This window comes from Ovis canadensis, chromosome 24 (assembly GCF_042477335.2).
Source record: "Ovis canadensis isolate MfBH-ARS-UI-01 breed Bighorn chromosome 24, ARS-UI_OviCan_v2, whole genome shotgun sequence".
NCBI lineage: Eukaryota > Metazoa > Chordata > Mammalia > Artiodactyla > Bovidae > Ovis > Ovis canadensis.
In genome coordinates, this window is record NC_091268.1 from 53,348,104 (window position 1) to 53,374,326 (window position 26,223).

Here is a 26,223-nt window from a genome sequence, read left to right on the forward strand (position 1 = left end):
GGTGTCCAAAGTGTCAGCTTCATCCTAAAGCTGCTGCTAGTGGCTTCCAGCAGCTTCTTATTTATGCATGGGGGGTAGGGGTGGGGAAGTATCCAGATCAAGAGAAAAAATAAGAACCAGCAGAGAACGATGCTTCCCAAACCAAGACAGGAAAGATGTGCCAATCCTTGAACTTTCCAAGGAATTACTCTTACCAGCAAGCGTCTTAATGAAATTAAGAAGGAAATCTGGAAGTAACAAACCAGCTGGGCGACACTATCCTGTTATGAAAGAATAAATGTACCTACAGAGCACAGACTGGGCTCCCAAAAGGGACCTCATAATGAAAAAAAAAACCACCTGTTGTTCTGCTGAGTTCACCTGGGCAGATATGTGAGAACAAGAGTCTGAAAGGGTGGCGCTCCAGTTCAATCATCAATAGACTTTTTGGTTTAAAAAACCCACCTCCAGCTTCTCCCCTCCAACCCTGGTAAGTAAGGCTGGCCGATAACAGAATGAAGGTACATCCTAAGAGAATCTAAACACGGGGTGATTCAACTCAAGATCCTGAAGCTTCTAACCATGATCGTCAACGGATTTCCTTGACCTTCTCTCAGTAATGCCCATCTTGTCCTATATGATTAAGGCCCGAAAGAGTTAAAGTAATAACCATTTACTTTACAGTTACTCTGACCAGAATTTGTACCTCTAAAAGAAAGATTCTGTAAGGGGGGATAATGACATTGTGACTATGTTTAAAAATGTCCTTATTCACACTGTAGAACTGACGAGCTGTAATGTTATTACATACATACTTAGAAATAATTCAGCCAAAAAGTAATTAAGCAAAGTTGTAACAACTGTTAAATCTATTGGATTGATATATGGGTATGCATTATCTATTTTATACTTTAAGGGTTTAGAATTTTTCATAAGTTAAAAAAAAAAAAGGTTTCAAGTACAAATGGCACCCTTTCAGGGTGTTTGGCTACAGTATTAATGAGAAATAATGGGATGTTCCCTGGCACACTTGAAAGAATTAGTAAATAGAAAGAATAGAAGCAGACAATGAAATACTCGAGGCCAATCTCATCAAGCTGTCACTGAAATACCTTGCTATCCTATTATTTCTATCACCAGCCAAAATGCGCGATGGATACCAACGTTCTGCTGGTAGTCAGAGAGAGTCTATCAGTATCTCTTGGCGTTCGAAAGAACTTTGTGGTCACAGACTCTGCTCATGCACAGGTTATCACGTGCAAGTGCCATGGGAAAAAAATGGGGAGATAAGCCATGTTCAAAGAAAGTGTTCTTAATTATCACCACCTCTCCCACACTCGGCAGCCTTCTCCCAGTGAAGGCAAAAATTGGGTTTGGCTTGCCTATCATCCCCATTTTCTCACTTTGACTTCATTAGGTAAGATGAAAGTCTACAGCTGATTTTTCTCCTAAGAAGCTAGGTTTTTTCTTCTTCACTGAAAAAGTTATACATGGATATGGTTACACACAGGCACATGTTCTCTGAACATATACAAAAGGGCATGCAATGAGACATTTCCTTCCAATCTCAATAAAAGCTCTTTTTTTAAAAAAGCAAGTTAACTGGAACTTGCTGGTAAGAATTCTTTGCAATTCACTGTAGCTGAACGCTCCAATCATGATCACAGTCTTCCTGATTTTCCAGCAATAAGGGTCTTGCTCAAGTCTCAACACACAGATGGGGAGGCAGAGACACGAGGTTATTCTTCATGTCCCTTCAGGCCAGTTCCCTTAGCCACGACCAGCAGGTATAGTTTCTACAAATACAAATATTTTCACGGGGGAAAAGCAGCGTGGAAAGGTTGTGAGAAATTCCCCGCTTTAGTACAGAGGTGCTGCCAGTGAGGTTTCAGATTAAGAATCAGGAGCAATTTGTGTAATTCAGGCCAGGCCCCCGCCTTTCTTGAGAAGTCACTACCTTCCCACAAATGGAGGCTCGTGGGGGGAGGGCGGTGTCTGGGGTTCGGGACATGTGATTTAATTAAAGGACTGAAGTGAGAGCTTCTGCTTTCAGCCCAGACGGGAGTAACATGGATAGACTTAGCCTCCTGTCGGAAACAACAGCAACAATGGACACAGCTCCGCGCCCTGCCAAGGAACTTTCAACACGAAGGTGAGACAGAGCCGTCTTCAGACATTAAAACCTTAAGGAATTTGTCACGAGTTGACCTGCGCGATGTGGCGGTGTAGTTGCTCAGTCCTGTCCAACTCTTCGCGACTTCATGGACTGTAGCCCGCCAGGCTCCTCTCCCCAGGGGCTTTCCCAGGCACAAATACTGGAGTGGGCTGCCATCTCCTCCTCCAGAGTATCCTCCTGACAGGGACTGAACCTGCGTCCCTTGCACCGCAGGCAATCTTCTGCACTGCAGGTGGACTCTATTGCTGAGTCACTAAGAAATGTTTAAATGTCCTTCCGATGGGATGGGGGGGGGAGGGTGGGGGCTGGACAGACACCAGAAGGAAATCTGCATCTACATGGAAGAATGGAAAATACCGTAAAGGCCAACTATGGGAGTAAACCTCTTCCGCACGTGATGTGAATCTCTTAAAAACATTTACAGCTACTGTTTAAGGCAAAAATAACAAAAACGTGTTGTTAGGTTGATAACACATGAGCACAAAGGCTGGAAGGGGAGAAATGCAACTACAGTTAGGAGCTTCCTACGCTGGATGTGAAGTGGTGTGATATTATTTGATAGTAGAGTCTGATAAATTAAAAGTATCTTAATATCCAAGAAGAAATACCAATTAAAAACTGAAATAAACCACAAACATAAAGCACGCAAAAATAGCTTATTAATAAGAGTGACTCAGTAGGTAAAGAATCCGCCTGCAATGCAGGAGATGACACAGGTTCAATCCCTGGGTGGGGAAGATCCCCTGGAGAAGGGAATGGCAACCATTCCAGTACTTCTTGCCTGGGAAACCCCATGGACAGAGGAGCCTGCCAGGCTACAGTTCACGGGGTTGCAAGCGTCAGACACGACTTAGTGATTAAATCACCACTTTATGATGCTTAATAAGACCTCAGATCCCATCAAATATAATGTCCATTTCAATGATGTCAAGATTTGGAAATTTTTTGCAAATCAGAATCATTGGAAAAGGGAGATTATTATATATGCTGATCAAAGCAGAAGCAGATGGTATCTCCAAGTATGTCCTAATTTTCAAATTATATTAATAACCTATTTAGCTAACAGATTCCAATCCACCAAGAAGCTGCGATTTGGTTTATTGCTATAGTTATCTAATGACTGCCTTACAAATCTTACACACACACACAGCCCTCTATAAGGTTAATCAGTAGCTCTCCTAGAAGATGATAATGCTCCACAGATGTGAGCTACAGCCAGAAACCCTCACTGTTTTAGCCACTCAACATCAAACTGATAATTTAATAAATTTAACAAATTTGATAATAGGTGATAAGACAGAGTTAAGCAAGCACATGCAGATGCCTCACAACTGTGTTTTTGGAACCTAGCCCTAATGGAAACTGATGTCACCTAAACCTTACTGTTACCTCGGCTACTAATCAATACTAACTTTTCTGTTATGATACGGTATTTTTCAGAGTTTTGGTCAATGCTGCAGCACTAAGAATGCTGGGAAAGCGAGGGTTGGGCCTCTGGTTCCGTTAATTCACTAGGTGGAACTCTGAGACTCTACAGCAGAGGGTGGTTTAACCCAAGCAAATAACACCTCCCTGGAACACTATAAAAACGCGATAGACAGTTAAAGCAGGAGGGGCCAGCTGCTCTGAAGGTGTGGCTGCACTGAGGGACACTGTGGCCGGTGGCAGCTGGACCTCCAGGTCTGGTCACCCTAAGGACTGGCTGCCCCTCGTGTGGTGACGGAGGAGTCCACGTGGCTAGCGGGGCCAGCAGTATGTCAGCCACATCAGGGGCCTGATCAGCGGAAGCCACCGTTTTGCTCATCCATTCATCTACTGATGGATGTTTGGGCTGTTTCTATATTTTGGCTGTCGTCAAAAATGCTGCTATAAACGTGAAGAGTAAAATTTTCGAAATTTAAATCCACAAACATGGATTTGCTCCATAATCCAATGTCATACATCACCGCTCTGAGGACATCATGGTGCAAGTTAACATGTTAGAGATGCCATGAAATCTGTAACCAGAGAAGAAGCACCAGGAAAACCAACTGCACTGAACTAAGAGGGTTCTTTATTCTGCGCATTTTAAAAATGTACTTCTTATTTTTGGCTGCGCTGGGTCTTCGTTGCTGCGTGAGGACTTTCTCTAGTTGCGGTGAGCAGGCTTCTCATTGCAAGGGCCTCTCTTGTTGGGGCTTGCGCACCGGCTTACTTGCCTGTGGCAGGTGGGATCTTCCCGGACCAGGGAGGGAACCTGTGTCTCCTGCATTGGCAGGCGGATTCTTAACCACGGGACCACCAGGGAAGTCCCTAAGAAGATTCTTAACTGACTTGATGGTGGACTCATTTTTTTTTTTTTTTAATTTACAAAACAGGACACCTCTGTGCTGTGTAGCCTGTTGAGTATAATTAGGGACAAACAGGCCTGGTTTTTTTTTTCCTTTTAAAATTAATTTCCATTGGAGTAAAGTCGCTTTACAACGCTGTACTAGTTTCTGCTGTACAGCAAAGTGAATCAGCTATGCGTAGACATATATCCCCTCTTTTTCAGATTCCTTCCCCTTTAGGCCACCTCAGAGCAGAGTTCCCTGTGCTCTACAGCAGGTTCTCACTAGTTATCTGTTTTATATACTCTAGGGTATATACGTCAATGCCAATCTCGAAGCTCATCCCACCTCCACCTTCCCGCACCTTGGTAACCGTTAAGTTTGTTTTCTACATCTGTGACTCTATTTCTTCTTTGCAAATAAGTTCATCTCTACCACTTAGATACAAGAGGCTTATTTAAAACGTAAGAACACATGACAATTGAAGGCAGAAGGGTAGGGAGTGATAGACCAAAGGAAAGTTGGTCCTGAGACACAAACGCAGGCAAAAAGAGACGAGAGATAAAAGTCACCAGATACTGACGCTGTTCCATTAATCCCCAAATTAACAAGTCTGAAATCCACTCATCTAACACGACAGGTTCAAAACATACACAGCAAAAACTGACAGGTGTACTTGTAAAAATGGACTCTTCCTAAAGGCGAAAGAAAGAGCTATAGATTTGACTAATTAACAAGCTGAACTAATAGGCATCCTCCGCTTCGTCAGTTTTAAGAGGCACATCTTCGCATCTATGAAATCCAATGTGACACACACAGGTCACTGCCTTCACGTCTGGGAGTGAGCCTCCCACCGCCGGGGGCACTGCGGGCGTGCCAGTCCTTGACGGGTCTGCGAAGAACACGACGTAAGAGCCATCTGATGAAGAGACAGGAGGCTGGCTGCTGCTTCGGAATGCGCATGGGTCCCCTCTGGTAAGATCCACCAAGTCTCAGCACGATAACCTGCAGAACTAGAGAACTCCCCGAGACAGCACAGGAGGAGCCATCCAAGAAGGGTCGGGTCAGCCGCGCCTTGAGCAGCAGAGGACGCCGCCGCTGTGTTCCCGAACACCTACTCTGCGTGGAGGGCGGCTCCGATGTGAGTACGTTTTAGAACCACCTCAACCAACTTATTTGGGTTCTATTTTACTCTATGTATGCATGATAGTAAAGGTTATTAGTAAATAACCTAATCTACTACTAAAATAATTATTAGTAAATAATTAGTAAAGGCTATTAAAAAAAAATTAAACGCTTCAAGAAGTTCAAAGAACTCTTTCAATTGGTATAAATTTTAAAAAGCCTAAGGGAGAAGAAATCATTAAGTCTAGTTTGACAGCTTCTTCCTTAATGGAACATAAAATGATGACGCATCTTACAACGACTGGAGACAGAGGTTCAGTCACACCCCTGCAGCTGGGTGGTGTGCGGTCTTGCAGGGGGATGTTTATGCAAACTGACTGCACGCTGTCCCTCAGCAAAAGTCGCTTGAACTGTCACAGGACCAGAGTGGCAGAAGCAATGAGCTGGCTCTGCTCCACTGAAAGGTCAAAATTACACCCCTGGACTCTTTCACGTTTAGACTTCTGAAGACGAAGCAGGTTCTCCGCGTGGGACGCACCGCCCAGGAGTCCACAGAGCAAGGAGAAGCAGGGGTCCTCCCGCATGAAAGAAGGCTTCCCGGCCGGCCAGTGAGGATGCGGAAGAGGAGGGTCTCCGGCTACAGCCTCCTCGCGCTCCTTCTCCAGGGGCTGCTAGGAATCGAGGCGGGGCTGCAGCAGAGAGCTTCCGGATCCAGGCTTGTGGGCCAACCCCCGGGGGACCTCCATGGTTCCAGGGGCCGCCTACGAGAGTCTCCATTCATGACTCAACTCTGGAGACCTGGCCAGAGCCCCATCCTCCAGCCATTCCAGGGCTGTGAGAAGCACCTGATTCCCTATGATATTTTCTCTTCTTGCTCCAGACACTCACCCGGCTTCACGCATCTCAGGTGGCACTCACTGCAACAATGCTGCCGTAGAGACCACGTTCCCGAGCACACAGCAATTATGTTAGAAATCAGCAACAAAGTGACTAGAAAACCCATTGAACAGAGGGGAAGTTAAGGAGCACAACTGTAAATAATTCCTTGGTCAAAGAAGACACCATAAGATAGCATTTTCTCAAAATGAGAAAATTCTGAGAATGATGATAAACAACTATCTGTCAATACTTATCCGCTCCAGCTAAACCAGTCCTTAGAAACTCACAAGCTAAAATGCTTCTTTAAGAATTACGCTGAAGATGAAAACAGAAGCATTCACCTTAAAGTAACAGTTTAAAACCCAAAGGAGAAAATAAAACAGAAAAGAAGTTCGTTTTAAAAAGGCAGTGAAGTGCAGCCACTCTGGCAAACAGTCCAGCAGCTCCTCAAAAGGTTCGACACTGAGCCTGCGTGGGATCCAGCAAGTGCCCCCGCAGGTGCTCACCGGGCAGAACTGAACGCGTGTCCACACAGACACTGGCGCACGGCTGCCCACAGCTCCAGCACTCCCAAGAGGGCAGAAGCGGAGACGGCCTAAGGCCCACCCAGTGATGAGTGGATGAACAGAGTGAACCCAAAAAAGGAATATTATGCAGCCACAAAAGGAGCGAAGTCCTGAGACTTAGACACGTTATGCTCAAGGGGAAGGAAGTCAGCCACAGAATGCCACACACTGCATAGCTCCGCTGATAGGAAACGTCCAGAACAGGCTAAGAACAGAAAAAACGAATGGGTGGCAACAGAAACCAGAGGACGGTTCGTCCGGGGAGGGGGGAGGCGCTGAGCGAGAAGTCAGACAGGGGAGCCTGCCACGGGGCCAGCACACGCCCGCATTTGGATCTGGGTGGCGGCTGCGCATGCGCTTACCACGGAGAGCAGCTCTGCGCGCTGGGCGCGGGGCGGGGCGCTCACCGCCCTGCAGGTCTGCTTCTGGAAGAGTGGCCCCGTATAACCCTCAGCAGAGCGAAGGCAGAATTTCCTTGAAAAGACACTGGAAGAGCATTCGCACCTGCCGCGTGGACAGAAACGGACGCGCGCCCGCCTGGGACGACGGCAGGGTAGGCTGGTCTGAGGTACAAACCTGAGTCGGTGGCCTGGCTGCGATGTCTCCAAGGTTAGCCTATTTCAGAAAATCGAAAATCATCCATTACTTTTAAAATTCTTTTTAGACTTTTAAAATTGGAATGTAACTGCTTTACAGTGCTGCATGAGTTTCTGCTGCACAACAACCTGAGTCAGCTATTTTATAGATATATAAATATACATATTATATTATATATATATATGCATACATCCCCTCCTCTGGAGCCTCCCTCCCGCCCTTCCATCCCACCCCTCCAAGGTCATCACAGAGTCCACTGATCATTCTTTTGCATCCTGTGAAGAAGGAAAAAGCCCTAAGACTACCAAGTTTAATTTTTAAGATGCCCAACTGTAAGACGCATTCCACTTTTAGAGAGGTTGAGACGTGCATCCTAGGATCAATGGCAGAAGAGCTATGAAGAATGCTTACTTTATAAAGGAATAGGATTCCTCAACTCTAAGCTGCTTTCAGAGCAGATAAAAACCACTGCTAACTGCTCAAGAAGGTGAAACCTTTGAAAACGACGGCTGTGACTCCAAAGGCCCCCTCCCCTCAGGTGTGAGCATCAATTCTGGGGTGGGCCCATTAAGAATCACTGCTCAACAGAGATGACAGGACAAGTCAGCAAGAAGCTAGGAATGAGAGCAGGCCCTGCGAGCTTTTTGAATACATGGGGCTGCGCTTCACCAAACAAGCTTCGACACTCATATATGGTGGTCCTCTGGATGACCACTTGCCAACCCACAATGGGCACTTTTCCCGGTGGGTGAAGAGCCAACCACCACCACGGGATGGGAGGACTTCCGCAGCGGCGTGTGTACCACGGAAAGCAGTGGCGAAGGGCAGTGACCCCCTGGCTCCATCCAGCAAAAGTACACGTACAGCCAAGACTCAGCCAGCTCTCTGGAAGCCTCATCAATCGCGTCTCATCCGCATCAGCAATCCCAGCTCATTATCTACAGCTGTTCTCACTCAACACGGTCCACAGGCCTTCTCGTCAGCAACCCGTGAAGGCAGTTGGCTAAAATAGGGTTCCAAGGCCCTAGCCCATGCTTATCAAATCAGAACCTCTGGGTAGGCAGCCAGGGACTCTGAATTTTAATGAGCTTCCCAAATGACTCTGTTGAACATTGCTAAAATGTAGCTATGCGCGGCTACCTCCTTAACACAAATCAGGAGTGCAATACATTAAATACAGACAAAGTGGTTAGGAGCCTAGCTCCTGCAGCCAGACTGCCTGTCTCAAAGCTTGTCTCCGTCACTTACTAGCTGTGTGACCTTGAGCAACTTACCAACTCTCTCTGTGCCTCAGCTGCCTCACCTGTGATAGGATAGTCCCCACATTACTCATCAAAAAGCTAATCAAAATTTAATGCTCTTCTTGAACGTTGCTTGAAATTTCAAGATAAATATTGTATCTTGAAGCAAGAACCATTTAAAGATCCTGAAAGATGCATTTTAACCTCAATCACGAATAACTAATAATAAACAATGAGACTTTTTATTTCTACCCTGGATAACTGAAAAAGCAAACAACTTTTCACATCAGGCCTGCAACTGATTCTTTTTTTCCCCCAGGCAGAAGCTGCGATCAGTGGTGGAGGACAGGGTGGGAACAGCTTCACAAATACGCATGAATAAAAATCGTGTGAAAACAGTTTGGCAGTTCCTGACAAGGCTAACCACCACCTTACAATACGATCCAGTAATCACAGTCCCAGGAATTCACCCGACTGAGCTGAAAAATCCCTGGCCACAGGAAAACTTGCACACGAATGCCTGCAGCACCTTTATTCAAAACTGCCCCAGGGAGTTGGTTCCCCTGGAGATCCAGTGGGTAGGACTCTGCACTTTCACTGAGGGCACAGGTTTGATTCCTGGTCAGGGAACTGGGGTCCCACAAGCCAAGGGGCATGGCCAAAAAAACACAACAACTGCCCCAAACTGGAAAACAACCAAGACATCCTTCAGGAGGTGAACAGGTAAACTGTGGTACAACAGGCAATGGAATGTTCCTCAGTGTGAAGAGAAATGAGGATCCAGCCACGAAGACGCAGAGGAATCGGAAATGCACGTCACTAAGGGACAGAAATCAGTCTGAAAGGGGGGGTTCCAGGCACGTGACCTCTGGGACTACGGAGACAGTCAAAGCATGAATGGTTGCCAGGGGCTCAGGGGAGGGGTGAGCGGGTGTGCACCGGACGCTTAGGGCAGCGAATCTGTTCTGGATGATGCCCTAACGGTGGAGAAGTGTCATTATGCATTTGTCAAAACTCCCGGAACCGGACAGCACCAAGAGTGAACCCTACTGGAAACTACAGACTTCAGGTAACAGTAATTTACTGGTCCATCAGCTGTAATGTGACCACACTGAAGTAGTAACAGGGTGTTATGAACAGGGAAACCTGACATGGAGGGGACAGATGGGAACTCTGTACTATCTGCTCAGTTTTTTATTTTTAATGTAAATCTAAAACTCTACCCCCCAAAACTCTATTAATAATGTTTCTAAAAAAAAGATCATGACATCCAAAGCTTCCAAATAGTATTCTTTAAACAATTTTATGGGCGTCAGCGCTGGCATTTTAATCAGCCCCGACTTCCAAAAAGTTCCTCTAAAGATCAGACAGAAGATGAAAGAGGTACCTCATCAGATTCCAAATGAGATTTTCAACCATGATGTCAGAAGAACATCACCTAAAATTTAAGATGCCCTTTTATTCTTCTCACTTAAACTCTTTTAAAAAACTCTGCCTTTGAAAGCTTCATTAAGTTGGGAAGATAAGAACATTTTTATAACCAGTTAGCTGAAAATGCACAGAATTTGCATCAAGTAAGCATGTCCCCAAAATAAACCTGCCTATGTCCATCTTTTTTCCAATCCATCTGACCAGTTCTGATATGAATACTGACACCACCTCAGACTCCGCCTTGAGCAGTGGCCCCCACGCTTAAGGAAAGCCACTTTTCTCCTTCCAACTTTACGTATCTTTCAGAAAGAAATGGATGAGACTAAGTGCTTTCCCTGGTAGACTGCTGACTGGTGGATTCACCACACTTAAACATGCTTAAACAGAAACTTCCCTGCCTGCCAATGCCAGGGACGCGGGTTCAATCCCGGGGACGCGGGTTCAATCCCTAGTCTGGGAAGATCCCACGTGCCGCAGAGCAACTAAACCAGTGCTCAGCCACCAGAGGCACCATCGCGGTGAGAAGCCTGGCACCGCAATCAGAGGGCAGCCACCACTCGCCCCAGCTAGAGGAAGCCCTTGCACAGCAAGGCTGACCCAGTGCAGCCAAAAAATGCATATATATGTTTAAAATAAATAATCCAATTAGAAAACGGGCAAGCACATAAAGAAACATTTCACTGAAGAGGATAAACAGCAAATAAGCAGAAATAAAGATATTTAATATTAGTCATTAGAAAAATGCACCACACTGATTAAAACAGGTAGCATTTAAAACAGGATGCAGGACTCTGGGTCTCTCTTACATGGCTGGTGGGAATATAAGTTGTTACAGCCCTCTAGAAAACAGTTTACCAGTTTCTTCCAAATGACCCACGCTAAGCATACGACCCAGCAACATCACTCTTGGACATTTATCCCAAAGAAAACTTAAGTTCACACAAAAACCTATACACAAATGTCCACAGCAGTTTTATTTATACCATTTAAAAGTGAGAAACAACCAGTGTCCTACAATAGGTAGGGAGATAAACTTGGTGCATCTGTACCATGCAATACGACTCAGCAATAAATATGACTGAACTAACTGCTGATACACTCAAGTTGGACCGAACTCAAGAGCGTTATGCTGAGTGGCAGAAAAAGGCAATCTCAAAAGGTTACATACTGTATGGTTCCACTTATATGATGCTTTTGACACAACAATATTATAGAGATGGAAAACAGATCAGTCACTGCCTGGGGATGACTCTAAAGGGGCAGCAGGAGAAAGATATAGATCTTTGTGGTTTTGCATCTTGATGGCGCTAGTCATTATATCAACCGACACAAGGGTTACAATGACACAGAGCTATACCCACATCATACCGATGCCCATGTCCTGATTTTAATATTGTATTAGTTACATGAGACATAACCAGTGAGCAGGAATGGGTAAAGAGCAAGTAAGATCTGGCTCTGCAACTTATAATTAGTTCAAAATTAAATGGCAACCCACTCCAATACTCTTGCCCGGAAAATCCCATGGACAGAGGAGCCTGGTAGGCTATAGTCCATGGGGTCGCAAAGTCGGACACAACTGAGTGACTTCACTTTCCTTTTCCTTTCTTTCTAAGTTAAAAGTTTGCTTTTTTAAAAAAAATTACATCACCTAGAGGGGAAAAAACAGGTGTTTCTATACCCATGTGACAGGACAGAAGGAACTCGTCATCCCCTCGATCTCCGGTTACCCAGTCCCTCGAGCCACCTCAGGGAAAACTGGCAGGGGGTCCGAGAAGAGCTCCAGAGCAGAGAACCGCAGGCCCCCCCACCCCTGCCCCCGTCAGCGCTCATCCCAGTCTCTGAATAGGGTGGGATCAGAGTGCTAAGGAAACAGCAGGCTGACTTTCAAGAGCAGAACTGTCAAGGTCACTGAGCGAGCAACAGGGCTCGCTTCCTTTAAAGATACTCACTCCATCAGATGGGAACAAGCCGGTAAGAGAGAGGCCCCGACTCTGCTAAGGGAGGTGAGAGCTGGCTTTGCTCCCCTGCAGCGCAGTCGGTGAGGATGCCTGCCCACCTGGAGGATCGTTACCATCTTAACATCCCGGGAAGCAGCAATCCAGACAGAAGTCACTACGAGTGCTCTTCACCTGAGCCGATCCAGTTATTCTAAGTCCTTATAATAAAGAAATGTTGCAGATTTGGGGTGATGGTTAATTTTTATCTGACAACACAGCTAATATGACAAAAGAATATTTTATAAAGTGGTTCCATACAACACTTCGGTTTGCTGTTGCTGTTGCTAAGTCGCTTCAGTCATGTCCAACTCTGTGCAACCCCAGGGATGGCAGCCCACCGGGCTCCCCCATCCCTGGGATTCTCTAGGCAAGAACACTGGAGTGGGTTGCCATTTCCTTCTCCAATGCATGAAAGTGAAAAGTCAAAGTGAAGTCGCTCAGTCATGTCTGACTCTTCGAGACCCCATGGACTGCAGCCTACCAGGCCCCTCCGTCCATGGGATTTTCCAGGCAAGAGTACTGGAGTGGGATGCCATTGCCTTCTCCAAACACTTCGGTTAGCCGGGGTCAAAATAGTCAATGAATCGGTAATTAACAGGAACAAAATACCTGCTGGGAGTCTTTACTGACAGGCAAGTGATTTTCTCCATTATTTGAAGCAGCTAAAAGGGAGTAAGGATATTCACTTCTCCACTTGCATGGAGAGTAGGTATTTATACACAAGTTCTCCAAAGATTTCAAGAACAGTCAATGAGTGTGACTTACAGCAGTCAAATCATTAAAGTCTGTGAGTGGGGCAAATACTGTCTTCTGTTTCCATGCATAATTCTCATTGATTCACAACTCTATCCCCATTCACCCATCTTTAAATCTTTCTACCTCACTCAAAGCGAAGACATAAGCTCAAGCAGAAAAAGCAAATGAGAAGCAGAAGAAAAGGCAGTTACAACCCCCCAGTTAGCATTCCAGATCCATCCTTCTAGGTTATAGATAGACAAGTATACACAGACACAGAAAGAGAAGTGGGAACCTTTAAGGGTGTTTAATGGGATGATACTAACACGACAGCCTGACGGCTGGGCAACCTGGGGCCCAGGCTGCATGGCGGCGGTGCCTTGCTCCATGCTCAGTGCCGCTCACTTTCTTATAATAACTAGCACCTCACTGTATCACTTCTCCCCCTAGCCACACAAACCAGCGCCACACCATTCCACCCTTTTAAAGAAACTTTGTAACGCTATGAAAAGCAACAAAAACAAAATTAAATCTCATATCATAGGACCAAGAGGTACGTTTTAGGTCAAAACTAAGTTTGATTAAGTTCACAATTTATTTTAGTCCTTCTTAGTTCATTTTAAATTGAAACTCATTCCCCATAGAGAAAGACTGCACTGTACTCATTAAAGGGAAAACTAATAGCAGTTCTAACAAAGAAAAGAATGACTAGCTTTCACACATCCACTGAAATTCAACTACTTAAGTGTAGCCCAGTTTTCAAGCCACAGCCCCCCGCCCCCATCTAGATTACAAAAGCCGAAGTGTGCTCCTGTTTCACAGCTCGGTGTCCCTCGCTCTCCCAGGGCGGGAACAGCACCTCTCAGCGTACACAAGCCTGTGCCTTTGACCTTCTTCTCTTTTGCCTGCAGTGTGGTTTGTGGAATCTCAGTTTCCCAACCAGGGACTGAACCCAGGCTCCCCGCAGTGAAAGTGCCAGGTCCCAACCCCTGGACCACCAGTGAAGCCCTTGCCTTTAACTCCTTTTCTCCTCCAAAATCTTGCTCCCAAAGGCACAGCCCCTCTCTCTCTTTTATCTTTACCCTTTATCTTTCTGATCCAGCTGCTCTGGATCGAATCTCTCCAACCCCAGCCCTCTGAACTACTTACCGTAGTCCTTCAGCGCCGTCACACAATCTCCTTTCTCCTCACATGAACTGCTAGAAAGAGCAGCCTGCACTTTCTCTCTGGTTCTTAAAGACACAGATAATCTGAGTATTATTAATAAGCTTGTACCAGTAGGTATATACTGAAGTCTGGATGTCTTCCTTGAAGCTCTAATGACAACAGTGTGGTACTGGTACAAAAACAGACAGATCAATGGAATGGGATACAGAGCCTAAGGACAGAATTGTGCATAAAAAAGTATTTAAAAGAACAGTCTCTTCAACAAATGATGCTGGGACAACAAATGATCTGGATGAAGAAAGAAGTTGAACCCCTACCTCACACCATATACAAAAGTCAGTTCAAAATGGATCAGTGAGCCAAATCTAAGAGCTAAACCACAGAACTCTTAAAACAGGAAGGGGTAAATCTCTATGACCCTGATTTGGCAAGGCATTATTTAAATATGATACCAACAGCACCAGCAACAAAAGAAAAAAGATAATTCGGACTTTATCAAATAAAAACGTTTGTGCATCCAAGGAAATTATCAAAAAGTGAAAAGCCAACCTACAGAATAATGGGAGAAAATATCCGTAAATCAAGTGTCTAATAAGGGTCTAGCATCCAGAAAACATAAAGAACTCTCATAACTCAAAGACAAACGACTCATGAAATACAAAGGGCTTGAACAGACATCTCTCCAGAGAAGACATACAAACCCCCAAGAAACACGCGGGAAGACGCTCAACACCACTAGTCACTAGGAAATGCAAATGAAGGCCACAATGAGGTGGTACTTCACACCAAGGAAGTGTTCTAACAAGTGCTGGCAAGGATGCAGAGAAATCGGAACCTTCTTGATACATTGCTGGTTGGGAACGTAAAATGGTTTGGTCACTCCGGAAAACATTTTAAAGGCTTCTCAAAAAGTTGGACACACAATTACTATATGCCCCAGTAACTCCACTAGGAATATACTCAGAAGAACTTAAAACGGGGATTCAAACAAATACTGGTACATGAATATTCCTGGAGCACCGTTTACAACAGCTGAAAGGTAGCAACACCCCAAATGTCCAGCTACCGATGAACAGATGAACAGGTTGTGATATAGCCACAAAATGCAGTATATTATTCAGCAAAAAAAAAAAAACACAAAAAAATTAACAAACAAACAAACAACCCCACTACTGATTCCTGCTACTAGATATGCTAAGCAAAAGCAGCCAGCTGCAGAAGCCCACATACTGTATGATTCCACTGATGGTAAATGATATGAGGCTTGCAAAAAAACTAAAGGCAGAGAAACCCTGTGCTGAAATATATTTTTAAAAAAGGGTAATTCTGTCGTTTGCTTTTCAAAGTCCCTGAGACGACCGACGTCAAAGGGCAGCCCAAGGTCAAAGGACAGCCCAGGCATAAGGGTGCGTGCTTCCCTCTCCCCTAAATGAGTGAAATGACAAGAGAGGCTTCTGGAAAAAGAAGAATCACCAACAGCCTAGAAATGCAGGAATCACCTCAAAGTGGAAAGGAGACAGGTACAGAATGAAGGAGAAACCAAACTCGAGGAAAAACACATGCAGTAACACGGCTGCAAAGTCAGGGCTTTAAAGGAGCTCTAAGCCCTGGGTGAGTGGATGTACTATGTGCAAATGGCTTTTTGAGAAAGTTGAGCGGTACAGAAAGGCGCCTAATGGAAAACACATGACTGTCTCAAACAGACGGAAAAACAGCACTTGATAAAATTCAACAGCCCTTCCTGATTAAAAAAAAAATGCAGTAAACTAAGAATAGAAGATTTCTTAACCTCGGCAAGGGATCTCTGGCAGAAACCTACAACACTCAGCAGACCTGGAAGCACTCCCAACAAGGACGGGCCAAGACGCGGGCGCAGCCATCGCGGACGCTGCCTCCAACCCACGCGGCTCCGCGGGGCTTCCAGAGGGAAGGCGCACTGACATCAACCAAGTTTCCAATAATTAGCAGATTTGTAGTTCTCCACCCAAACGGGCTGTCAGAGTCTTTGTGCATCTTCCAAGACAACATCATCTCGTAAACTTTACTGCAAATGTTTCTGAAACTGACCAGCAGAAAATTCCACCATGTGTGTGAACAAGTAACCTTACGGGACCCCGGCTGAACCAGGGGATAAAAACTCTAGCTTTCTGGAGAACGAGAGCCGCTGACTTGCTTCAGCTCTGTGTCTTTAATCAAAAGACCGTGGGAGGTGGGGCTGATTTCAAAACCAAGACCACGGCTCAGGCTCATTCTGACTCAGATTCTCCTATTAAAAAAAAAAAACAAATCATGTAACAATCAATGTAAAAACGTGAAGCTTCCCTTATTTTACGTCCCCATTTCAGGGTTTAACTGCTAAACCCAGGCTCACGTAACAACGGTCTAAGGACCTGTATCCTTGGTTCTCCAGCCCCCTTTACTATCTCACACCACCGCTGATCACCTTTTCAGTTTCAGGGATCAATATCATATAGATCACACAGCTTGGCACATTCCTAAAACCGTGTGCCCCAAGCTGGGAAGGGCATTTCCATGTTCACACACGTGCTTTAAGGAGCAGACTTTTCCATGTCTACGCGACAGAAGAACATACGTACGTGTCCTCTGGCCATGCTCTGGTTCAGAAGACTCAGCTCCAAATATGGAGTATTTTGAGGGGAGGAAAGGGGTTGGAAAGAAGTCTTTGTGAACAAAGAATCAAGTTCTCAAGTTGTGTGGGAGGGCTTGGACTCGGGGGTCAGGCCACACTGAAAGAGCCGGGCTGCGAGTGGAGAGACTGCCCCCAGATGACCTTAAAAATAAAAAATGAGGGTTGTAAAGCAAGTCGAGAAGGCAAAAGAACTTCTTATCTGCATCCAAGCCATGCTCAACTTTAACATTTTAGCTTCTGGAAGCCCGGGCCCCTCTCCCCCTCGGCCACCCCTCCCGCAGCCCAGATCCACAGAGGATTCCCTCGAATTGGAGAACACTGTGTTCAAGGATGTAAATTCCGCCCTTTTTTAATGGGAGATTTCCTTCCACTTTGTCTCATCTTTTCCTCTATTCCTGCGATGGGAGAAAGGCCCTTAACTTTGTCAGACATCTTTATGGGCGATGGCAGCGCCTGAGGCTGGGGTGACCGGGGGAACAGAAGACGCGGCCCAGCGCCCGTGGAGACCCTTTGGCTCCTGGCGCCGATACCGACAGGGTCAGAGCCCCTGGCACATCCGTGCACCACATCCTCAGCAACAGATGTCCAGCAGCTGTCTAGCGACAGCGCAGACCAGAAGAACGGAAGGTGAGAGCGGGGGGAACCCAGGAGGAAACGCGCGGCAGGGCGCCCGATGGCCCTGCTCTCCCCCGCCACCTCTGCAGCCAAACAGAATCAGCCACACCTGGATTTTAAATATGCTCCCCCAGATGTTAAAACACTTCTGCTTCTCTTTTTACAGACACGGTGTCTTTACAGTCTTTTTAATGTCACTTTACAGAGAAACTACCTCTCAGGGCCGCCAGCTGAGCTCATGTTCCTGAGAGGCACCGAGGGGGGCGCGGTTGAGAGGGCCGACCCCAGGAACACACAGCTGCGGGGGCCACGGCTCAGCACCGCCTGGTCAGGCCTCGGTTTCCTCATCTGTACAATGGGGCTGATAGCACCGATCTCAAGGACTGTTGAGAGAACCGAGGAGCTCCTACTCCAGAACACAAAGTGCCATGTGCAACACGGGGCGTGTCGTGGACAATTAATAACCGACCACCAGAACCGTTGCTGCTGTTACTGCAATTCATCCGGTTAACTATTAGCATCCTTCATCTACAGAGGGACTCACTAAGCGTTTCTCCTCCTTCACGCAGAGCCTCAAGCACCTAAAGCTAAAATACCTATTCCCCTTCTTCTCAGAGGGAGAGGGGAACTTTTTTGGGGATTTCTGGCTCTACAGAGGGCATCAAATGACTCACGCAAAGGAGACAGAAGCGATCAAAAAGAAACGCTTGGAGTCCAGTTTGCATTCTACTCCACCCGCCACAGACTCAAGGAAGGTTCTGTCTTGGAGGACTGAAATGACAATCTGAAGCCTGTTCATCACAGTGCAATTTACACGGCCGAGAAAAAAAAAAACCCAATGTAATCTACGCAATTGCAACAGGAGAAAGGCGTGCATTCCAATGACCGTACCATGCAGCCCATCCAACATGGATCTCGCTGACACAGAAGGATGTGTATGACGTAATTAAATGAGAAGACCTGGGTAGGAAACCGTAAGTGTATGAAATTGTGTTCATGTTCTGAAAAATATATATACTCACCCACAGAACAGTCACACAAACCAAAAATGGGGATCGTGAGAGAATTATAGATGGCTTTCCTTCTCCTCTTTGTAATTTTCTGGAATTTTTTTTTAGGAGCTTATACTTTTACAATCAGAAAAAAGAAAATCGATGATGTCATTCCATGCTTCAGAGGCACCTGCCCCCACGACCTTCGGCGGGGTTTCGCCTCACTCCCCGGGTTCCTCTCGAGGTCTCCGCCCTCCCACCTGTACCCCGACACCCAGGGCTCTATTCGCTGAGTAAACACTACTCAACACCTGTCCGGAGCAGGGACTGCTGCGCGAGGGGCCACACGTGTGAGCAAGACCACAGGCCTCTGCCCGACTCACATATTCTGTCCAATGAGGCAGCACTCCTCCCCTACACACACACACATTATTATTATTAGAACAGTAACAATAGTTCCACGAGGGAAGAAAGAGAATAGCAGGAACTTTAGACTGAGGATTAGAGAGGGCTGGGAAGAGCCCGGCTTCTAATGGAGAATCGCTGCCCACGAAGCTGAACTGGGAGGGAGGCAGGTTAAGGGCCTCAGGACCTGCCCAAGTGCCCTGGAAGCTGAGCAGGACAGAGCCAGATTGAAGGGCGTTCTGGACAGGGGGCCCTGTGGAGCAGGGACTCAGCGCTCTGCAGAAGTGGGAGCCCTGCTCAGACTTCACAGTGTTTCGCAAAAGGGCACCCTCCCACCAGTGGCCTCACCCAGGGGTGCTCACTGCCAGAGGGCCCCTGCAGCCCAGAAGCTGCACTTATGTGCCAGGAGTGGGCCCACCTCTCAGGTCCTCCAACACAAGAGTCACATTCGAGCAATTTATGTCTCAAATCAGCATGCCCGATTATCCATTTACAATAAGAAATATGACTGTTCATCGCTTTCATGCTGACTGGTCAGTTCAGAGGTTAATTATGGACCTATCCCAGGGGACAGGCAGATACTAGAATTAATATGATCACCACACCAGCTCCCAGGTGGGGAGCCCGTTCATAATGAAAAACCGCTGTGTGCTCACAGTCGACCCAGGAAGGGGGCAGTTTAAGGGCATTAGGACCTGGCCAGATGCCCCGTCCCTCCATGGGGACTGCTGACGCCCGCTGCACACACCCTCACACTTGAACGGGGTCTCACCGAGCTGGACCCTGGTGGCCAGCAGGCAGCTCCGCCTCTGCACCCCAGGAAGGGACGGACTGCCTTCACAGTCTGTAGCCCCGAGACAGGAACCAATCTCCCCCTTCATGAAGGCCTTGAGGACACATCGCTGCTGTCCTGAGATGCCCCCAACAAGCCCTCTTCCCAATTGTCACCTCCCAGGCTCTCCTCTGACTTTGACCCAACAACCTGGGCGACAACCTGGGCGCTCCGCTCTCCTCCGCCACCTGCCTTCACTAAACGCCCTTGTCTCCTGGTCTCTCCACACGCTCCAGGTCCCACGTGCCCTGCTCAGCACAAAGACGCACCTTTCTAATAACTTCTTTCCTTTTCAGCCCTTCCACCAGACCCACTGCCAAGCCCACTCCTGGAAAAACTCAGTTCAGTTCAGTCGCTCAGTCGTGTCCGACTCCTTGCGACCCCATGAATCGCAGCACGCCAGGCCTCCCTGTCCATCACCAACTCCCGGAGTTCACTCAGACTCACGTCCATTGAGTCAGTGATGCCATCCAGCCATCTCATCCTCTGTCATCCCCTTCTCCTCCTGCCCCCAATCCCTCCCAGCATCAGAGTCTTTTCCAATGAGTCAACTCTTCACGTGAGGTGGCCAAAGTACTGGAGTTTCAGCTTTAGCATCATTCCTTCCAAAGAAATCCCAGGGCTGATCTCCTTCAGAATGGACTGGTTGGATCTCCTTGCAGTCCAAGGGACTCTCAAGAGTCTTCTGCAACACCACAGTTCAAAAGCATCAATTCTTTGGCACTCAGCCTTCTTCACAGTCCAACTCTCACATCCATACATGACCACTGGAAAAACCATAGCCTTGACTAGACGGACCTTAGTCAGCAAAGTAATGTCTCTGCTTTTGAATATGCTATCTAGCTTGGTCATAACTTTTCTTCCAAGGAGTAAGCGTCTTTTAATTTCATGGCTGCAGTCACCATCTGCAGTGATTTTGGAGCCCCAAAAAATAAAGTCTGACACTGTTTCCACTGTTTCCCCATCTATTTCCCATGAAGTGATGGGACCAGATGCCATGATCTTCGTTTTCTGAATGTTGAGCTTTAAGCCAACTTTTTCACTCTCCTCTTTCACTTTCATCAAGAGGCTTTTGAGTTCCTCCTCACTTTCTGCCATAAGGGTGGTGTCATCTGCATATCTGAGGTTATTGATATTTCTCCCGGCAATCTTGATTCCAGCTTGTGCTTCTTCTAGCCCAGAGTTTCTCATGATGTACTTTGCACAGAAGTTAAATAAGCAGGGTGACAATATACAGCCTTGACGTACTCCTTTTCCTATTTGAAACCAGTCTGTTGTTCCATGTCCAGTTCTAACTGTTGCTTCCTGACCTGCATACAGATTTCTCAAGAGGCAGGTCAGGTGGTCTGGTATTTCCATCTCTTTCAGAATTTTCCATAGTTTATTGTGATCTACATAGTCAAAGGCTTTGGCATAGTCAATAAAGCAGAAATAGATGTTTTTCTGGAACTCTCTTGCTTTTTCCATGATCCAGCGGATGTTGGAAATCTCTGGTTCCTCTGCCCTTTCTAAAACCAGCTTGAACATCTGGAAGTTCACGGTTCACGTATTGCTGAAGCCTGGCTTGGAGAATTTTGAGCATTACTTTACTAGCATATGAGATGAGTGCAATTGTGCAGTAGTTTGAGTGTTCTTTGGCATTGCCTTTCTTTGGGATTGGAATGAAAACTGACCTTTTCCAGTCCTGTGGCCACTGCTGAGTTTTCCAAATGTGCTGGCATATTGAGTGCAGCACTTTCACAGCATCATCTTCCAGGATTTGAAATAGCTCCACTGGAATTCCATCACCTCCACTAGCTTTGTTCGTAGTGATGCTTTAAGGCCCACTTGACTTCACATTCCAGGATGTCTGGCTCTAGATGAGTGATCACGCCATCCTGATTATCTGGGTCTTGAAGATCTTTTTTGTACAGTTCTTCTGTGTATTCTTGCCACCTCTTCTTAGTATCTTCTGCTTCTGTTAGGTCCATACCATTTCTGTCCTTTATCAAGCTCATCTTTGCATGAAATGTTCCCTTGGTATCTCTTATAATTTTCTTGAAGAGATCTCTAGTCTTTCCCAATCTGTTGTTTTCCTCTATTTCTTTGCACTGATAGCTGAAGAAGGCTTTCTTATCTCTTCTTGCTATTCTTCGGAACTCCCCACACCCAAGGCAAGAGAAACCCAAGTAAGATGGTAGGTGTTGCAAGAGGGCATCCGAGGGCAGACACACTGAAACCATACTCACAGAAAACTAGTCAATCTAATCACACTAAGACCACAGCCTTGTCTAACTCAATGAAACCAAGCCATGCCCACGGGACAACCCAAGACAGGCGGGTTATGGTGGAGAGGTCTGACAGAATGTGGTCCACTGGAGAAGGGAATGGCAAACCACTTCAGTATTCTTTCCTTGAGAACCCCATGAACAGTATGAAAAGGCAAAATGATAGGATACTGAAAGAGGAACTCCCCAGGTCAGTAGGTGCCCAATATGCTACTGGAGATCAGTGGAGAAATAACTCCAGAAAGAACGAAGGGATGGAGCCAAAGCGAAACAATACCCAGCTGTGGATGTGACTGGTGATAGAAGCAAGGTCTGAAGCTGTAAAGAGCAATATTGCATAGGAACCTGGAATGTCAGGTCCATGAATCAAGGCAAATTGGAAGTGGTCAAACAAGAGATGGCAAGAGTGAACATCGACATTCTAGGAATCAGCGAACTAAAATGGACTGGAATGGGTGAACTTAACTCAGGTGACCATTATATCTACTACTGCAGGCAGGAATCCCTCAGAAGAAATGGAGTAGCCATTGGTCAACAAGAGTCTGAAATGCAGTACTTGGATGCAATCTCAAAAACGACACAATGATCTCTGTTTGTTTCCAAGGCAAACCATTCAATATCACAGTAATCCAAGTCTATGCCCCAACCAGTAACGCTGAAGAAGCTGAAGTTGAACAGTTTTATGAAGACCTACAAGACTTTTTAGAACTAACACCCAAAAAACATGTCCTTTTCATCATAGGGGACTGGAATGCAAAAGAAGAAGTCATGAAACACCTGGAGTAACAGGCAAATTTGGCCTTGGAATGCGGAATGAAGCAGGGCAAAGACTAATAGAGTTTTGCCAAGAAAATGCACTGGTCATAGCAAACACCCTCTTCCAACAACACAAGAGAAGACTCTACACATGGATATCACCAGATGGTCAACACCGAAATCAGATTGATAATATTCTTTGCAGCCAAAGATGGAGAAGCTCTATACAGTCAGCAAAAACAAGACCAGGAGCTGACTGTGGCTCAGATCATGAACTCCTTATTACCAAATTCAGACTTAAATTGAAGAAAGTAGGGAAAACTGCTAGAGCATTCAGGTATGACCTAAATCAAATCCCTTATGATTATACAGTGGAAGTGAGAAATAGATTTAAGGGCCTAGATCTGATAGATAGAGTGCCTGATGAACTATGGAATGAGGTTCGTGACATTGTACAGGAGACAGGGATCAAGAACATCCCCATGGAAAAGAAATGCAAAAAAGCAAAATGGCTGTCTAGGGAGGCCTTACAAATAGCTGTGAGAAGAAGAGAAGGGAAAAACAAAGGATAAACTCAACCACCCTTTAATCCAACCCAGAGACAAGCGCATTCCTGCACTTGTACCACAAACCAGGAGGCGAATCAGTTCTCCGACCCTGGTAAACCCACAGCCAGACGCTGGCAGGCCCCAGGAGTCCAGGCTGTAGGGGCGGCCATAAGCCCCTAGAGGTCGAGCACACTCCGGCCCTGACCACCAGGCCCCAGGGCACAGGGGTCTCCTTCCTCCCACTGGCCATTTATCCTCCCAGCTGCTGCTCCTGCCCCTGCTAAGCCCACCAGGAGTGCGGTGCCTGCCGACCTTCCCAGCCCGCCTCCTGGCCTGTCGTGAGGGGCCGCTGACATCTGGGAACCCACGGAGCCTTTGCGAGCTGTCCCTGCGCTGGGCTCCAGCTCACAGAGCGTGCTCCGGAAGTTTAGAGACAGCTCGCCAGTGCCAGCAGCAGCCAGGACCCGGTGGGTACCTGCCCAGGAAGGGGGCTCTGCGGCCCGGCCTCTTCCAGCCGCAGCTGGCCTTCCACGCGGGGCTCTCGGGCTCCCAGAGGTTCCGTGCCCTCCCTGGCATCTTCCCAACCATTGCCTCTGGTCACTCGAACCCACACCCCGCTGCCTCCGTCCTCACTCTGCCACCCCAGATTCTCCCCTCCCCAAGCTCCCCACGCAGGGCTGCTCCCTGCAACCTTGGCCCTCGGGCGCCCCCCGCCCCTGCGTCTCCTGACAGCTCAGCGCTGTCACCACAGCACAGGTCAGCGGGGCGTGGGCTGCCCCAGGATACTCACCTGCCTGCCTGACGTCCCGACCGCGACGTCACAGAGACACACCCCGCCGTGTCCAAAGCCACCCCGCCACCCCGCCACCCCGAACTCCACGCGTTCGGCTCGCCCTGCTTCCCTGACTCAGGTCTTCACTGGGCACCACGCTAGTTCTCTGACCTCCACCCAAGAGGTCACCAAGTCCTGCCAACCCCACCGCTGTCAAGTGCTGGTTCTGTTTAAGACAGTAAGCCTGTCTCTTCCTCTCTAGTCCCAGCAGGTACCCTATTTCAAGACCTCCTCGCTGATGTAAATATAAGGCACACAGTTATCTCCCTACATCTCCCAGCTGGTCAGCGTGCCCACCCTCCCCTCCAATCACGTGCTGCAGGAGCCCGGGGAGGGGTGGGGTCAACCCTCCCGTGCTGCAGAGCTGCCAGCAAGGGGCGTGCCGAGTCCCCAGGATGCAATTACCAGATAGGACGGGCGCCCACCGCCCTGGGAAGAGGACACACGTGACTCCTGGGTCCTGACCAAGGTCTGCCTTTCCAGGAACTCGATGCCACTGGTCCACTCTGCATCTGGGCCAAGGGACCTCCTGGAGGCAAAGCAGAGAGGCCCTCGTCCCTCGTGTTGGAAGTTCTCGGGGAGCCTGACTGCACAGATCAGCCAGCAGGAGACACCTCAAGCCCCTACAAGGAAGACACCGTCAGGGGCTCAACACCACGGCTCGTGCTCAAGGAGGGGGCTGGTTTCAGCACAACTTGGACTGAAGACCAACTTGGACTGGTCCCCGCTGGGGACCCAGCAGCCCCGTCACTCAGCTGTGTGCAGGCAGGGCCAGCTGCGTGTCCAGTGCCTACGGACCACACCCCCTCCAGCTCCGGCCCGGCTGCAGGACGCGCCCGGGGTCCACCAGGGCCATCCTGAAGGGGACACGGGACTGCCTCGTGCTCGGGAGTGGGAGGGCTGGGGCGATCTGCGGGCAGAACAAGGGCATGCCATCACTGACGGTTCTTCCCCACCAACCCACCACAGGAACCAGAGCCTCCTGGGAGCCGTGCAGCGCCTCGCCTCTGGTCCTGGCGGTGGTTCAAGCCTCTCCCCCACCCGGCCCCTAGGCTCAGTGAGCTTCCCTGCCGTCAGGGGCACGTGTCCCCCTGGCAGGAGGACCACCTGCTCGTTCCCCCAGGCTCAGGTACCACTCGTTCCACGGGTCGGCCCTGGTCCCTGTGGCCAGAAGTGCTCACCCCCAAGGCCAGGCCCCCTGTGGCAGGGCCCCTGGCACTTGTCCTGGGCTCCGGGTGCCCCCACCAAGGCCCCCACTCTCTTCCTCACACATGGTGGTCTCCTACCACATATGAAACCCACCAAAAGCTAAGACGCCACACCACAGACAGCAGCGCTATGTATACACTGATCTTCAGCTCGTCTACACAGTCTCCCAAGTTGGCCAACCTGCAGGGACAGCAAGAGTGGAAACCCTCTGAGACTTAGCCACGCTCATGGGTGTGTCAGCTCCCGTCTCCAGAACGTGGCCCGCACCCCCGGCCGGCCGCGACGCTGAGCCACGAGGACAGCGTCACCACGGCCTTCCCTCGCTGCGACATTCCGATAGGAGAAAATACATCTTATATACCTCGGACAACCTTCCGACCCTATGAGTCTCCTCTGCCGACAGTTATCACTCAAAATAACTACACAGCTTGTACCAACCAGAAGAAGAATGAACTATTAACATTCTAGGAACCAGTTGTATTTTTTTAAAGCTGTTTTCTTTTTAAAAGAATTGCTTTTTAAGTTCAGGTCCATTAAAAAAAAACAACAACACTGAATCCTAAACATGTATTTTATTGCTTATCTGTCACCAAAAGGAAGCAAGCGCCCTCGGGCCGCCATTCAGGCACAGTTCCCCCGCAGGTACCTGTTTGAACAATTCCCACCGAAGGAACTTCTTTACTTTGCTTTTAGAGAGAATAAAAGGGCTGAGGGGAAAATAGCGAAAGATTAAAGAAATGACTGCTAATGAACAAGATGGAGTTCAACAAAGACTAGGCAGAGATGTGAACAGCCTACAGTGTGGGCAAGCGCACTGAGAAACCAGGAGGAGACTCTCAGAGGAAGCCTTTTGTGAAGCGGCTGCGCGGGACACCAGGTACCAGACTTGCGCCCAGACCCACAGGGTGCCCC

General features: G+C 47.8%; 1 protein-coding gene across 2 annotated transcripts in view; it reads right to left on the reverse strand.

Moving 5' to 3' along the window:
* CYTH3 (cytohesin 3) overlaps window positions 1–26,223 on the reverse strand; it is a 69,246-nt gene that overhangs the window by 18,140 nt on the left and 24,883 nt on the right. Inside the window, exon 2 of one of the 2 annotated variants that reach the window (XM_069569586.1) lies at window positions 7,611–7,649. The exons of the other annotated variant lie outside the window; for it this stretch is intronic. The gene's annotated coding sequence lies outside the window, so the exon portion shown is untranslated. The remainder of the gene's footprint in view (window positions 1–7,610; window positions 7,650–26,223) is intronic. 2 annotated transcript variants of the gene reach the window in all.